Source organism: Panulirus ornatus, chromosome 49 (genome assembly GCF_036320965.1).
Source record: "Panulirus ornatus isolate Po-2019 chromosome 49, ASM3632096v1, whole genome shotgun sequence".
NCBI classification, from domain to species: domain Eukaryota; kingdom Metazoa; phylum Arthropoda; class Malacostraca; order Decapoda; family Palinuridae; genus Panulirus; species Panulirus ornatus.
This window is the reverse complement of record NC_092272.1, coordinates 10,236,650-10,250,174: the sequence shown is the minus strand read 5'-3', so window position 1 is coordinate 10,250,174 and position 13,525 is coordinate 10,236,650.

Sequence of the window (13,525 nt, the reverse complement as noted above, 5' to 3'; positions counted from 1 at the left end):
AAAGCTCAAGGGTAAAGGAGAACAATGACTTGGAAATGTCTTATTAGTAAAGTCAGGGGTTTGGGAAAAGGACAAGAGCTAAGGAAGGAGTAGCACTACTCCTGAAGCAGTAGTTGTGGGAGTGTTTGAAAGAGTCTAAGGAAGTAAATTTTACACTAATGCTGATAGAAATGAAAGTGGCCGGCAAGAGATGGGTGATTATTGCTCATGTACCTGGCCATGAGAAGAAAGATCATGAAAGGCAAGTGCTTTGGGAGCAGCTGAGTGGGTCAACAGTCTTGATGTAAGAGACCAGGTATAAGTGATAAGTGATTTGAATGCAAAGGTGAGAAATGTGGAAGTTAGGGGTATAAATGAGTGGCATGGGATATTCAGTATGAAAAATGGAAATAGTAAACAGCTTGTGGAGCTGTGCTGAAAAATAACTGGTGATTGGGAACACCTGGTTTTAAAAGAGGGATAAACACAAGAATATACATGTGAGTAGGAGAGATGGTCAGCAGCAATTACTGAATTACACATGAACTGACAGACATGTAAAAGAGAGTCTTTTGGAAGTAAAAGGACAACACCTGATTCACTTCCCAGGCCTCTCATTCCCTACGTACCATACTCGCATACTTGCATTTACCTCCCTCACCACCCCATCTATAAACAAATTGAACAACCAAGGTGATATATTACACACCCCTACTGCAGACCAACCTTCACTTAGGACCATTCACTCTCCTCTCTTCCAACACTTACACATACCTTACACCCTCAAGAAAAACTTCACTGTTTCTAACAGCTTTCTTCCCACACTGTAACAACCCTTTCATGTGCTTTCTCCAGATCCATGCATGTAATGTACAAATCCGTCTTTTTCTGAGTATTTATCACAAACACCTGATCCACACATCCTCTACCACTTATGAAACAACACTGCTCCTCCCCAACCTGATGCTCTGTACATGCCTTCACCCTCTTAATCAATACCCTCCCAGACAACTTACCATGTATGCACAACAAACTTATAACTCTGTGATAGAAAAACTCACCGTGCCTTTATACATTGGCATAATACCTGCATTCCGCCAATCCTTAGGCACCTTATCAAGATCAATACACATTGAAAATCCTTACCAACCAATCAACATCACAGTCACCCTCTTTCTTATTAAATTCAGTTGCAATAACATCCACTACAGACACCTTGCTACATTTCATATTATGCGGGGCTTTCACCACCTACTTCTCTCTTTGCTGAACTTCTCTTCATGACTCTCTCACTTCTCATACAACCCCAACCCAAACACCCAACATCTGCCACCCTACCATCAAACACACTGAACAGTCCAAAATACTCACTCCATCTTACCACCTCCTACTTCATCACTACATATTACCACTTCCCCTTTTTTCCCCTTAACCAATATTCCTATTTGTTCGCGTTTTTTGCATTATCAACTTCCTTTTGAAAACATCTTATTCCTCATAAACTTTAACGATACTTGCTTACTCTAACTCTAATTTACCATCTTTTCAACCCCTGCACCTTCCTCTTGATATCCTGTCACTTTCACTTACACATCCCTTGATCATTTGCACTCCTTCCCTTTAAGTACTACCCAAATGCCTCTCTTCTTTCTTTCATCAGCAACCTTTAATTCCTCATCCAACCTTTTACATGACACATGCATCTCTCACATTTTCCAAGCACTGTTTCCCTAAAGACTTACTATTCCTCATCCACTCCCCTTCCTTCATTTAGTGTCACCTTTTGCATTTTATACTCAAACTCTCCTGATATTTCTTAACACTTATCAGATTTCCTGGGAGTCAGGGAGGAAGAATACTTCCCAAATATCATAGTAGGCAACTAAAGGGGGTGAGAGTGGGGGGTTGGAACACCCCCTTCTTGTATTTCAATTTCTAAAAGTGGAAATGTTGTATGGTTGCAAGGCGTGGGCTATGGATAGAGTTGTGCGCAGGAGGGTGGATGTGCTGGAAATGAGATGTTTGAGGACAATGTGTGGTGTGAGGGGGTTTGATCGAGTAAGTAATGTAAGGGTAAGAGAGATGTGTGGAAATAAAAAGAGCGTGGTTGAGAGAGCAGAAGAGGGTGTTTTGAAATGGTTTGGGCACATGGAGAGAATGAGTGAGGAAAGATTGACCAAGAGGATATATGTGTCGGAGGTGGGGGGAACGAGGAGAAGTGGGAGACCAAATTGGAGGTGGAAAGATGGAGTGAAAAAGATTTTGAGTGATCGGGGCCTGAACATGCAGGAGGGTGAAAGGCGGGCAAGGAATAGGGTGAATTGGATCGATGTGGTATACCGGGGTTGACGTGCTGTCAGTGGATTGAATCAGGGCATGGGAAGCGTCTGGGGTAAACCATGGAAAGTTGTGTGGGGCCTGGATGTGGAAAGGGAGCTGTGGTTTCGGGCATTATTGCATGACAGCTAGAGACTGAGTGTGAACGAATGGGGCCTTTGTTGTCTTTTCCTAGCGCTACCTCGCACACATGAGGGGGGAGGGGGATGGTATTCCATGTGTGGCGAGGTGGCGATGGGAATGAATAAAGGCATACAGTGTGAATTGTGTGCATGGGTATATACGTATGTGTCTGTGTGTGTATATATATATGTGTACATTGAGATGTATAGGTATGTATATTTGCATGTGTGGACGTGTATGTATATACATGTGTATGGGGGTGGGTTGGGCCATTTCTTTCATCTGTTTCCTTGCACTAACTCACAAACGCGGGAGACAGCGACAAAGCAAAATACATATAAATAAATAAAAAGTGGAAACAGAAGGAATCAAGCAGGGAGTGCTCATCCTCCTCAAAGGTTCAGATTGGGGACTCTGAATCTGTGTGGATGTAACCAAGATGAGAAGAGAGATAGGTAGTATCTTTCAGGAAAGAAACCCAGTGTTCTGGCTCAGAGTGAAATGAAGCTCAAGGGTAAAGGGGACGAATGGTTTGGAAAATTCTTGGGAGTAAAGTCGGGTTGGTGAGAGGGCAAGAGCTAAGGGAGGAGTAGCACTACTCCTGAAGCCGGAGTTGTGGGAGTGTATGATAAGAGTGTAAAAAATAAATTCTAGATTGATGTGGGTAAAACTGAAAGTGGGTGAGGAGAGATGGGTGATGACTGGTACTTATACTCCTGGTAATGAGAAAGATCATGAAAGGCAAGTGTTTTGGGAGCAGCTGAGTGAGTGTGTCAGTAGCCTTGGTGCACAGGACCGGGTATATCAATGATGGGTGATTTACATGCAAAGGTGAGTTATGTGGCAGTTAAAGGTATAATTGGTGTCCATGGGGTAGTCAGTGTTGTGAATGGAAATGGCGAAGAGCTCGTGGATTTGTGCTGAAAAAAGACTGGTAACTGGGAATACCTGGTTTAAAAAGAGAGATATACAAAAGGACATGTATGTGAGTAGAAAAGATGGTCAAAAGTCATTGTTAGATTACGTGTTAATTGATAGGCATGTAAAAGAGAGATCTTTGGATGTCAATGTGCTGAGAGGGGCAGCTGGTGGGATGTCTGATCACAATCTTGTGGAGGCAAAGGTGAAGATTTATCAAGGTTTTCAAAAAAGAAGAGAGAATGTTGGGGAGAAGTGTGAGTGTTAGTGAGCTTGGAAAGGAGACTTGTGTGGGGAAGTACCAGGATAGATTGAGTGCAGAATGGCAAAAGGTGAGAGCAAATGACGTGGGGGTAGTGGGTGAGAAATGGAAGGTATTTAGGGAAGCAGTGATGCCATGTGCAAGAGGTGCTTGTGGCATGAGAAAGGTAGGAGGTGGGCAAATTAGAAAGGGCAGTGAATGGTGAGATGAAGTAAAGTTGTTGGTGAAAGAAAAAAAAGAGAGGCATTTAGATGATACAAGGAAGGACAAATCATTGGAAGATGTATAAAAGAAAGTGGCAGGAGGTCAAAAGGAAGGTGCAAGGGTTGAAAAAAGAGGCCAAATGAGAGTTAAGGTGAGAAAGTATCATTAAACCTTACAGAGAATAAAAAGATGTCTTGGAAGTAGGAAAAATAATGTACGTAAGTCAACAGAACGAGTAGGAACATCAGTGAAGGGAGCAAGGGGGAAATGATAAGGGAAAGAGATGAAGGTAGATGATGGAGTGAGTATTTTGAAGGTTTGTTGAATGTGTTTGATGATAGAGTGACTAATGGACGGTGTTTTGGTCAGGGTGGTATGCGAAGTGAAAGAGTCAGCAAGAATGGTTTAGTTAAGAGAGAAGAGGTATTGAAAACTTTGTGGAAGATGAAATCCAGCAAGTCGGTGGGTTTGGATGGTACTGCAGTTGAATATATTAAGAAAATGGTGACTGTTGTTGACTGGTTGGTAAGGATATTCAGTGTATGTATGGACCATGGTGAAGTGCCTGAGGATTGGTAGAATGCATGCATAGTGCCACTGTACAAAGGCAAAGGGGATAAAGGCGAGTGCTCAAACTACAGAGGCATAAGTTTGATGAGTATTCCTGGGAAATTGTATGGGAGGGTATTGATTGAGAGGGGGAAGGCATGTACAGAGCACCAGATTGGAAGCGAGCACTGTGGTTTCAGAAGTAGCAGAGGATGTGTGGATCAGGTGTTTGCTTCAAAGAATGTGTGTGAGAAATACTTAGAAAAACAGATGGATTTGTATGTAGCTTACATGGATCTGGAGAAGGCATATGATAGGGTTGATAGATATGCTTTGTGGAAGGTCTTCAGAGTATATAGTGTGGAATGTTAGCTGCTAGAAGCAGTGAAAAGTTTATGGATTGGGTGGTTAGGGAGGTAAATGCAAGTTTTGGAGAGAGGGGCAAGTATGCAGTCTGTTGAGGATGAGAGGGCCTGGGAAGGGAGTCAGTTGTTGTTTGCCGATGACACAGTATTGGTGGCTGATTCGAGTGGAGAAACTGGAGAAGTTGGTGACTGAGTTTGAAACAATGTGAGAAAAGAGAAAGTTGAGAGTAAATGTGAATAAGAGCAAGGTTATTACGTTCCATAGGGTTGAAGGAAAAGTTGGTTGGGATGTAATTTTCAATGGAAAAAAATTGGAGGAAGTGAAGTGTTCTATATATCTTGAAGTGGACTTAGCAGCAAACGGAACCATGGAATTGGAAGCAAGTCACAGGGTGGTGGAGAAGGCAATGGTTTTGGGAGGGATGAAGAATGTGTGGAAGGAGAGAATGTTACCTCGGAAAGCAAAAATGGGTACGTTTGAAGGAATAAACAAAATTATATGGTTGCGAGGCATGGGCTATAGATAGAGTTGTACAGAGGAGGGTGGATGTATTGTAAATGAAATGTTTGAGGACAAAATGTGGTGAGGTGGTTTGACCGAGTAAGTAATGAAAGGGTAAGAGAGATGTGTGGAAATAAAAAGAGTGTGGTTGAGAGACCAGAAGAGGGTGAATTGAAATGCTTTGGTCTCATGGAGAGAATGAGTGAGGAAAGATTGACAAAGAGGATATATGTGTCACAGGTGGAGGGAACGAGGAGAAGTGGGAGACCCAATTGGAGGTGGAATAATGGAAAGAAAAAGATTTTGAGTGATCGGGGCCTGAACACACAGGAGGGTGAAAGGTGTGCGAGGAATATAGTGACTTGGAATTGTGTGAATTCCTCACATAAGTCTCCTTTCCAATACTTAGAACAACAGATGGATTTGTATGGAGCATTTATGGATCTGGAGAAGGAATATGATAGAATTGATAGAGATGATCTGTGGAAGGTATTAAGAGTATATGGGGTGGGAGGTAAATTGCTAGAAACAGTGAAAAGTTTTTATCAATGATGTAATGCATGTGTACGAGTAGGAAGAGAGGAAAGTAATTGGTTCCCAGTGAATGTTGGTTTGCGGCAGTATAGGGTTGTTAGTGAGGTGAATGCAAGAGTTTTGGAGAGAGGGGCAAGTATGCAGTCTGTCGTGGATGAAAGGGCTCAGGAAGTGAGTCGGTTGGTGTTCGCTGATGATACAGCGCTGGTGGTTGATTCGGGTGAGAAACTACAGAAGCTGGTAACTGAGTTTGATAAAGTGTGTGAAAGAAGAAAGCTGATTGTAAATGTGAATAAGAACAAGGTTATTAGGTTCAGTAGGGTTGAGGGACAAGTCAATTGGGAGGTAAGTTTGAATGGAGAAAAACTGGAAGTGGAGCATTTTAGATATCTGGGAGTGGATTTAGCAGCAGATAGAACCATGGAAGCGAAAGTGAGTCACAGGGTGGGGGAGGAGGTGAAGGTTCTGGGAGCATTGAAGAATGTGTGGAAGTCAAGAACATTATCTTGGAGAGCAAAAATGGATATGTGTGAAGGAATAGTGGGTCCAACAATGTTATATGGTTGTGAGGCAAGGGCTATAGACAGGGTTGTGCGGAGGAGGGTGGATATGTTGGAAATGAGATGTTTGAGGACAATATGTGGTGTGAGGTGGTTTGATCAAGTAAGTAATGAAAGGGTAAGAGAGATGTGTGGTAATAAAAAGAGTGTGATTGAGAGAGTAGAAGAGGGTGTATCAAAATTTGGCCACATGGAGAGAATGAGTAAGGAAAGATTGACAAAGAGGATATATGTGTCAGAGGTGGAGCGAACGAGAAGTGGGAGATCAAATTGGAGGTGGAAGGATAGAGTGAAAAAGATTTTGAGCGATAGGGGCCTGAACACACAGGAGGGCGAAAGGCGTTCAAGGAATTGAATGAATTGGAACGATGTGGTATACCGGGATCGACGTGCTGTCGATGGATTGAACCAGGGCATGTGAAGCGTCTGCTGTAAACCATGGAAAGTTTTGTGGGGCCTGGATGTAGAAAGATAGCTGTGGTTTCAGTGCATTATACATGACAGCTAGAGACTGAGTGTGAACGAATGTGGCCTTTGTTGTCATTTTCTAGTGTTACCTCACGTGTGGGGGAGGGGGATGCCATTTCATGTGTGGCAGGGTGGTGATGGGAATGGATGAAGGCAGCAAGTATGAATATGTACATGTGCATATAAGTGTATATGTCTGTGCATGTATATGTATGAATAGGTTGAAATGTATAGGTATGTATGTGTGTGTGTGTGAGCGTTTAGGTACACACGTGTATATGGGGGGTTCGGGCCATTCTTTCGTCTGTTTCCTCGCACTACCTCGCTAATGCGAGAGACAGCGACAAAGTATAATAATGATAATTATTTATTATTTATTTATTTTGCTTTGGCGCTGTCTGCCACGTTAGTGAGGTAGCGCAAGGAAACAGACAAAAGAATGGCCCAACCCACCCACATACACATGTATATACATACAAATCCACACATGCACATATACATACCTATACATCTCAACATATAGATATATATACACACAGACATATACATATATACACATGTACATAATTCATACTGTCTGCCTTTATTCATTCCATCGCCACACCGCCACACATGAAATAACAACCCCCTCCCCCCCTCATGTGCGCAAGGTAGCGTGAGGAAAAGTCAACAAAGGCCACATTCACTCACACTCAGTCTCTAGCTGTCATGTAATAATGCACTGAAACCACAGCTCCCTTTCCACATCCAGGCCCCACACAACTTTCCACAGTTTACCCCAGACGCTTCACATGCCACGCTTCAATCCATTGACAGCACGTCGACCCCAGTATACCACAGTGTTCCAATTCACTCTATTCCTTGCACGCCTTTCACCCTCTTGTATGTTAAGGCCCCGATCACTCAAAATCTTTTTCACTCCATCTTTCCACCTCCAATTGGCTCTCCCACTTCTCCTCGTTCCCTCCACCTCCGACACATATATTCTCTTGGTCAATCTTTCCTCACTCATTCTCTCCATGTGATCAAACCATTTCAAAACATCCTCTTCTCCTCTCTCAACCACACTCTTTTTATTACCACACATCTCTCTTACTCTAATATTACTTACTCGATCAAACCACCTCACACCTCATATTGTCCTCAAACATCTCATTTCCAGCACATCCACCATCCTCTGCACAACTCTATCTATAGCCCATGCCTCGCAACCATATAACATTGTTGGAACCACTATTCCTTCAAACATACCCATTTTTGCTTTCCGAGATAATGTTCTTGACTTCCACACATTCTTCAACGCTCCCAGAACTTTCACCCCCTCCCCCACACCCTATGATTCACTTCCGCTTCCATGGTTCCATCCGCTGCCAAATCCACTCCCAGATGTCTAAAACACTTCGCTTCCTCCAGTTTCTCTCCATTCAAACTTACCTCCCAGGTGACTTGTCCCTCAACACTACTGTACCTAATAACCTTGCTCTAATCCCCATTTACTCTCAGCTTTTCTCTTTCACACACTTTACCAAACTCAGTCACCAGCTTCTGCAGTTTCTCACACAAATCAGCCACCAGCGCTGTATCATCAGCGAACAACAACTGACTCACTTCCCAAGCTCTTTCATCCACAACAGACTGCATACTTGCCCCTCTTTCCAAAATTCTATTCACCTCCCCAACAACCCCATCCATAAACAAATTAAACAGCCATGGAGACATCACACACCCCTGCCGCAAAACTACATTCACTGAGAACCAATCACTTTCCTCTCTTCCTACACGTACACATGCTTTACATCCTCGTAAAACTTTCACTGATTCTAAAAACTTGCCTCCCCCACCATATAGTCTTAATACCTTCCACAGAGCATCTCTTTCAACTCTATCATATGCTTTCTCCAAATCCATAAATGCTACATACAAATCCATTTGCTTTTCTAAGTATTTCTCACATACATTCTTCAAAGCAAACACCTGATCCATACATCCTCTACCACTTCTGAAACCACACTGCTCTTCCCCAATCTGATGCTCTGTACATGCCTTCACCCTCTCAATCAATACCCTCCCATATAATTTCCCAGGAATACTCAACAAACTTATAACTCTGTAATTTGAGCACTCACTTTTATCCCCTTAACCTTCGTACAATGGCACTATGCAAGCATTCCGCCAATCCTCAGGCACCTCACCATGAGTCATACATACATTAAATAAACTTGCCAACCAGTCAACGATACAGTCACCCCCTTTTTTAATAAATTCCACTGCAATACCATCCAAACCCGCTGCCTTGCTGTCTTTCATCTTCCACAAAGCTTTTACTACCTCTTCTCTGTTTACCAAGCCATTTTCCCTAACCCTTTCACTTTGCACACCATCTCAACCAAAACACCCTATATCTGCTACTCTATCATCAAACACATTCAACAAACCTTCAAAATACTCACTCCATCTCCTTCTCACATCACCACTACTTGTTATCACCTCCCCATTAGCCTCCTTCACTGAAGTTCCCATTTGTTTCCTTGTCTTACGCACTTTATTTACCTCCTTATAAAACATCTTTTTATTCTACCTAAAATTTAATGATACTCTCTCACCCCAACTCTTGTTTGCCCTATCTTTCACCTCTTGCACCTTTCTCTTGACCTCCTGCCTCTTTCTTTTATACATCTATATCCCAGTCATTTGCATTATTTACCTGCAAAAATTGTCAAAATGCCTCTCTCTTCTTCACTAATAATCTTACTTCCTCATCCCACCACTCACTACCCTTTCTAATCTGCCAACCTCCCATGCTTCTCATGCCACAAGCATCTTTTCCACAAGCCATCACTGCTTCCATTCTGTGCTCAGTCTTTCTTGGTGCTTCCTCACACAAGTCTCCTTCCCAAGCTCACTTATTCTCACCACTCTCTTCACCCCAATATTCTCTCTTCTTTTCTGAAAACATCTACATATCTTCACCTTTGCCACCACATTAACTGCCACATTACTCATCTTTGCATTCAAATCACCCATCACTATAACCTGGACTCGTTCATCAAAACTACTAAAACACTCACACGGCTGCTTCCAAAACACTTGCCTCTCATGAGCTTTCTTCTCATGCCCAGGTGCATATGCACCAATAATCACCCATCTCTCTCCATCCACTTTCAGTTTTACCTATATCAATCTAGATTTTACTTTCTTACACTCTGTCACATACTCCCACCACTCCTGTTTCAGGAGTAGTGCTACTCCTACCCTTGCTCTTGTCCTCTCACTAACCCCTGACTTTACTCCTAAGACATTCCCAAACCACTCTTCCCCTTTACCCTTGAGTTTCGTTTCACTCAGAGCCAAAACATCCAGGTTCTTTTCCTCAAGCATACTACCTATCTCTACTTTTTTCTCATCTTGGTTACATCCACACACATTTAGACACCCCAATCTGAGCCTTCGAGGAGGATGAGCACTTCCCGCATGACTCCTTCTTCTGTTTCCCCTTTTAGAAAGTTAAAATACAAATGATAATTACATTTATTTTATTATACTTTGTCGCTGTCTCCCACGTTATTGAGGTAATGCAAGGAGACAGACAAAAGAATGGCCCAACCCACCCACATACACATGTATATATATACACATCCAAACGGGGAATAATTGATGTACATGGGGTGTTCAGTGTTGTAAATGGAAATGATGAAGAGCGTGTAGATTTGTGTGCTGAAAAAGGACTGGTGATTGGGAATACCTGGTTTAAAAAGAGAGATATACATAAGTAAACATATGTAAGTAGGAGAGATGGCCAGAGAGCATTATTGGATTACGTGTTAATTGATAGGCGCATGAAAGGGAGACTTTTGGATGTTAATGTGCTGAGAGGTGCAACTGGAGGATGTCTGATCATTATCTTGTGGTGGCAAAGGTGAAGATATGTAGATGTTTTCAGAAAAGAAGAGAGAATGTTGGGGTGAAGAGAGTGGTGAGAATAAGTGAGCTTGGGAAGGAGACTTGTGTGAGGAAGCACCAAGAAAGACTGAGCACAGAATGGAAGCAGTGATGGCTTGTGGAAAAGATGCTTGTGGCATGAGAAGCATGGGAGGTGGGCAGATTAGAAAGGGTAGTGAGTGGTGGGATGAGGAAGTAAGATTATTAGTGAAGAAGAGAGAGGCATTTTGACAATTTTTGCAGGTAAATAATGCAAATGACTGGGATATATATATATATATAAGAAAGAGGCAGGAGGTCAAGAGAAAGGTGCAAGAGGTGAAAAAGAGGGCAAATAAGAGTTGGGGTGAGAGAGTATCATTAAATTTTGGGAAGAAGAAAATGATGTTTTGGAAGGAGGTAAATAAAGTGCGTAAGAAAGGGAACAAATGGGAACATCAGTGAAGGGGGCTAATGGGGAGGTGATAACAAGTAGTGGTGATGTGAAAAGGTGATAGGGTATTTTGAAGGTTTGTTGAATGTGTTTGATGACAGAGTGGCAGATATAGGGTGTTTCGGTCGAGGTGGTGTGCAAAGTGAGTGGGTTAGGGAGAATGAGTTGGTAAACAGAGTAGAGGTAGTAAAAGCTTTGCGGAAGATGAAAGCCAGTAAGGCAGCAGGTTTGGATGGTATTGCAGTGGAATTTATTTAAAAAGGGGGTGACTGTATTGTTGACTGGTTGGTAAGGTTATTTAATGTATGTATGACTCATGGTGAGGTGCCTGAGGACTGGCGGAATGCTTGCATAGTGCCATTGTACATAGGCAAAGGGGATAAGAGTGAGTGCTCAAATTACAGAGGTATAAATTTGTTGAGTATTCCTGGGAAATTATATGGGAGAGTACTGATTGACAGGGTGAAGGAATGTACAGAGCATCAGATTGGGGAAGAGCAGTGTGGTTTCAGAAGTGGTAGAGGATGTGTGGTTCAGGTGTTTGCTTTGAAGAATGTATTTGAGAAATACTTAGAAAAGCAAGTGGATTTGTATGTAGCATTTATGGATCTGGAGAAGGCATATGATAGAGTTGACAGAGATGCTCTGTGGAAGGTATTAAGAATATATGGTGTGGGAGGTAAGTTGTTAGAAGCAGTGAAAAGTTTTTATCGAGGAGGTAAGGCATGTGTACATGTAAGAAGAGAGGAAAGTGATTGGTTCTCAGTGAATGTTGGTTTGTGGCAGGGGTGCGTGATGTCTCCATGGCTGTTTAACTTGTTTATGGATGGAGTTGTTAGGGAGGTGAATGGAAGAGTTTTGGAAAGAGGGGCAAGTATGCAGGTTGTTGTGGATGAGAGAGCTTGGGAAGTGAGTCAGTTGTTGTTTGCTGATACAGCGCTGGTGGTTGATTCGAGTGAGAAACTGCTGAAGCTGGTGACTGAGTTTGGTAAAGTGTGTGAAAGAAGAAAGGTGAGAGTAAATGTTAATAAGAGCAACGTTATTTAGGTACAGTAGGGTTGAGGGACAAGTCAATTGGGAGGTAAGTTTGAATGGAGAAAAACTGGAGGAAGTGAAATGTTTTAGATATCTGGGAGTGGATTTGGCAGCGGATGGAGCCATGGAAGCGGAAGTGAATCATAGGGTGGGGGAGGGGGCGAAAGTTCTGGAAGTGTTGAAAAATGTGTGGAAGTCAAGAACGTTATCTTGGAAATCAGAAATGGGTATGTTTGAAGGAATAGTCATTCCAATAATGTTATATGGTTGCGAAGCGTGGGCTATAGATAGAGTTGTGTGCAGGAGGGTGGATGTGCTGAAAATGAGATGTCTGAGGACAATATGTGGTGTAAGGTGGTTTGATCAAGTAAGTAATGAAAGGGTAAGAGAGATGTGTGGTAATACAAAGAGTGTGGTTGAGAGAGCAGAAGAGGGTGTTTTGAAATGGTTTGGTCACATGGAAAGCATGAGCAAAGATTGACAAAGAAGATATATGTGTCAGAGGTGGAGGGAACGAGAAGTGGGAGACCAAACTGGAGGTCGAAAGATGGAATGAAAAAGATTTTGAGTGATCAGGGTCTGAACATGCAGGCACATATACATACCTATACATCTCAAGTATCCATATATATACACACAGACATATACATATATACACATGTACATAATTCATACCGTCTGCCCTTATTCATTCCCGTCGCCACCCCATCACACATGAAATGGCAACCCCCTTCCCCCCACACATGCGCGAGGTAACGCTAGGAAAAGACAACAAAGGCCACATTCGTTCACACTCAGTCTCTAACTGTCATGTGTAATGCACTGAAACCACAGCTCCCTTTCCACATCTAAGCCCTACACAACTTTCCATGGATTAGTACAAACGCTTCACATGCCCTGGTTCGATCCATTGACAGCATGTCGACCCCGGTATACTACATCGTTCCAATTCACTCTATTCCTTGCACGCCTTTCACCCTCGTGTACGTTCAGGCCCCGATTGCTCAAAATCTTTTTTCACTCCATCCTTCCACCTCCAATTTGGTCTCCCACTTCTCCTCGTTCCCTCCATCTCTAAGACATATATCCTCTTTGTCAATCTTTCCTCACTCATTCTCTCTATGTGATCAAACCATTTCAATACACCCTCTTCTGTCTCTCAACCACACTCTTTTTATTACCACACACCTCTCTTACCCATTCATTACTTACTCGATCAAACCACCTCACACCACATACTGTCCTCAAACATCTCATTTCCAACACATCCACCCTCCTCTGCACAACCCTATCTACAGCACATGCCTTACAACCATG